The following is a 4,051-nucleotide window of genomic DNA, read 5'->3' as shown; positions in this document are numbered from 1 at the left end:
AGAAGAAACATATACAAATGTAACTAGTAGGTGCGGCTTTACTCGCCGTACCAAAAGTATCGGCATAGCTATTAATTCAGATTTTCACATGGTTTATAGTACCGTGTGGCTTACAAAAGCTGAAATCTTACTACCTTGTAACAAGTTACCACACATGAAGTTTCTAAAGATAATGTAAGCTCCTCTTAATAAATGTTAAAAAGCACACCGGCTTTCATTGTCTCTCATCCACCAAGGATGCCCAGTCTTTTTCTTAGGAAAGATCATCACTGTAGCCTTATATACCAGGTGATTCATCGACTCTATTACATGAAAGTAGATTAGGAAAGCAAGACTTGACAATCTTGGGTGCCGCTCCATTCAATTCCCTTGGTAACGATGAACTCCACCTCCACAATAAGTCCAGCTAACGCCACACAATATCATAAAACACCGTAGCCTCATTCTGTATGGTTCTTGGCCTGTGTATGCCTCAACCACATTAGTTGAATCTGTTTCTGCTAGTGTTGCTACACACCTGAGAGGAACACACCACAAAGGTCTCGGACACCCCTTCACAAACTCTCATCTCGGTACCTTATTTGATTATTTGCTTTAGAAACATGTGTAAGGGCGTTGACACATTTCTAGGATGTTTCACAAAGATCGTTGTATATGGTAGTATGTCGATGCCCTGGATTTTGTCAACCCTAGATCAACATCCACATACAATCCAAGCATGCCATAGGAGAACGAATAGAAGCCGGGGAAAACCACTTGCATATTTGTTCACCAATAACAAATAGAACTTTGAACACATACCACATGATTGGGCCAAACAAGATCATGAACACAATGTGTTAGCGATTTGTTGCACCTGAGGATCAGAAGGATGTGCAATTAAGTAGAGGTAGGCGACTCACGCGCATTGCTTATCTGATGCAATTTGCATAATTGTCTTATACTTTGCATCACCATAGATACTTCGTAGTCATAATTGTATATTTTTTCTACTATTGTTTAATTTTGTTCTTCTGAATGTTTAGAGTACCACTTAGCTTTCGGCATCAACAAACAAAATTTGACTAGTTTTCCCCTAGAGAAACAAGTTTGACTAGTTCACCTAGTATAGGATGGGAAGGAATACTTACAAAATACTTCAAAAGAACCATTCTATTGTTCGTTCTCATTAAGTTCGGAGTTCACCTAGTACTCCCTCCGTATGAAAATATATAAGACCTTTTTTACACTGTGACAGTGTCAAAACGTCTTATATTTTGATATGCAGGGAGTATTCAACACAGATTACACCAGTGCGGCAAACGAGATCCTGAACGAGATGCACTAGCAGTCTATCACGCCTGAGGATTAAAGGATCTATAATTAAGTAGAAGTAGTTGACTGTTAGACGTATTATGGTTTGGAACAATGCTCGATACCCTTGGTGGGTACGGCTGTCATATATTTATAAGAGGGAACCGTACAAATACAAGTTGTGTTACAACACGTATTTCTAATATATACTTAGTCTAACACCCTCCCTCAATCTTAACTATGTCCTGAAATAAGTGTTAGCCTAGTTTCAACTATATGACGGTGCTTACGCTCAGCTGCACCGTTCTGCTGATGTGTATGAGGACAAGACACATGATGTGAGATACCAAGCTTCTGAAAGAAGGTGTTAAGATTACGGTATTCACCTCCCCAATCAGACTAAACATGAATAATTTTGTGCTTGAGTAACCGTTCAACATGTGCTTGGAATTGCATGAAAACATGAAACACATCAGATTTATGCTTAATAAGATAAAGCCAAGTAAAGCGAGTGAAAGCATCTATGAAACTGACATAATAGTTGTGCCCACTAACAGAGGTTTGGGCATAGCCCCAGACATCAGAAAACACAAGTTCAAGAGGAGCCTTGACAACACGACTTGATACAGAAAAGGGCAACTGATGACTCTTGCCTTGTTGACAGGCATCACAACTAGAAACTCCTTATTACTGGACTCAACAGGAAGATGATGACGATGAAGCACATGGCGCACAATGGGAGTGGCAGGGTGGCCAAGGCGAGAATGCCACTGCGACGACGACACCCGCACACCACTGAACACCTGAGATACTTGTGGCACATCAGGTACTCGTGGCACATCAAGCGCATATAAGCCGTCACGAGATCGACCACTAAGAAGAACGTCCCTCGTGTCCCGATCCTTAACAAAAAAATGGAAAGGGTGACACTCAACAAACACATTGTTGTCAAGAGTTAATTTAGGAACCGAGAGTAAACTACGTGTGACTGAAGGAACACGAAGGACATCAAGGATTCGCAAGGTTTTAGTGGTACGAGAAAGAAGAGATGCCTGACCAATATGTGAGATGGGCATACCTGATCAATATGTGAGATGGGCATACCTAATCCATTGGCAGTGTGAACCTGATCATGACCGGTGTAGGGCTGTCGAGTGGCCAACTTGTCAAGCTGGCTCGTCAAGTGGTCCGTGGCGCCTGTGTCCATGTACCAGGCAGGATCCACAGAGTATGAAGGAGTGAACCCGGGCTCCTGTGTGGCAAGAGCAGCTTGTGTCTCGTTGCCCTTCCCATTGTTCCCGATGCCAAGGAAATCACGTTTAAACCGACGATGACACTAAGATGCCAAGTGCCCCTCAATACCGCAAAGCTGACACTCGACACCACCACCACACGCCTCGCAGTGAAGTCGCTTGCGACCAGCCGTTGGAGGAGCGGGAGAGGGTGGACAAGGCTGGTTGCTCGAGGGCGGCGGTGGCTTCTGCTTGGCACCACGGGCACCTTCGCGAAGAGCAGCATTCGCACAAGCTCCCTCCGTGTAGACTCCGACAGAGCGACGAGCAGCGAGCCGCTGTTCCGTGTTAAGGAGGCGGGCGTAGAGGTCACGGGGTGGCATCGGCGTGTCACGCTCGTTGACATTTTCAACCAGAGAGTCATAATCCTCGTCCAGTCCATTTAGAATGAATGAAGTAAACTCCTCATCACGGAGCGGCTTCCCAATGGAGGACAGTGTATCGGCCAAGCTTTTGACTTTGTTGAAGAAAGAAGTGACAGAGAGATCATTCTTCTTGACCTCACTCAGCTGATTGCGTATAGCAGACGACCGTGCGAGCGACTGTGAGGAGAAGCTGGAGTCGAGCGTGGTCCATGCATCCCTTGACATGGCGGCAAAGACAACCATGCCAGCCACGGATGGAGTGAGCGACGACTAAATAGCACCCATGATGGCTTGATCTTGAGCAGTCCACCGACGATGAGCAGGGTTGGGGACCATGACAGAGCCACCATGGGACGAGGGCACCGGAACCATAGCCGGAGGGCACGGCAGGGAGCCATCTACATATCTTTCAAGGTAGTGTCTCCGCATCAGCGTCAACACTTGAGCGCGCCACAGGAGATAGTTATCAGCAGAAAGCTTCACCGTCACCAGATGGGCGAAGTGAAACGGCCCTGGTTCGGCCATCGGCGCGGAGAGCGGCAGATCAGGCGGCGGACCCGGCAGCAGAACAGCACTATACGGGACTAGTGTCTCAACTGATGGTTGTTGATGATGGCCATAAGCCGTCGAGGAGTGCGCACCATACGGGAGCGCAGGAGGAGCGGTGTACGGCTGGGCAGCAGCGTAGGACGTCGGGGCTTTAGCAGAATACGGCGCATACGACGCAACCGACGGCGCGAGGTAGGGCGCCGGGTACGGGCCGCCATACGGCGCCTGGATGGGAGCGCCATAGGGCCCCGAGGCCAGGGGTGCATCGTGGTACAGGGCCGGCCTGGCCGCGTCGTGGTACGGGGCCGGGGCTGGAAGACCACCATAGGTTGCCTGCCCATTGGCGCCGTAGGAGGCCGGTGGTGGAGGCGTGCCCCGCGACTGGATCGGGGTGGCCGCGATCGGAGGCGCAGCAGGCGACCGAGGCGGCGGCAACATGGCGGGCGATAGATGTGGCACGGGAGGATATGATCCCGACGCAGTAGATCGGGCCCAGACAAGTGGAGGCAACGCCAGGAACGGCGACTCCATCGCCAAAGTGGAGAGAGGCTG

The sequence above is a fragment of the Triticum dicoccoides genome, chromosome 1B (genome assembly GCF_002162155.2).
Source record: "Triticum dicoccoides isolate Atlit2015 ecotype Zavitan chromosome 1B, WEW_v2.0, whole genome shotgun sequence".
In the NCBI taxonomy this organism is placed as follows: Eukaryota; Viridiplantae; Streptophyta; class Magnoliopsida; order Poales; family Poaceae; genus Triticum; species Triticum dicoccoides.
The sequence above is the reverse complement of the archived record's forward strand: the minus strand, read 5'-3'. Positions refer to the sequence as shown.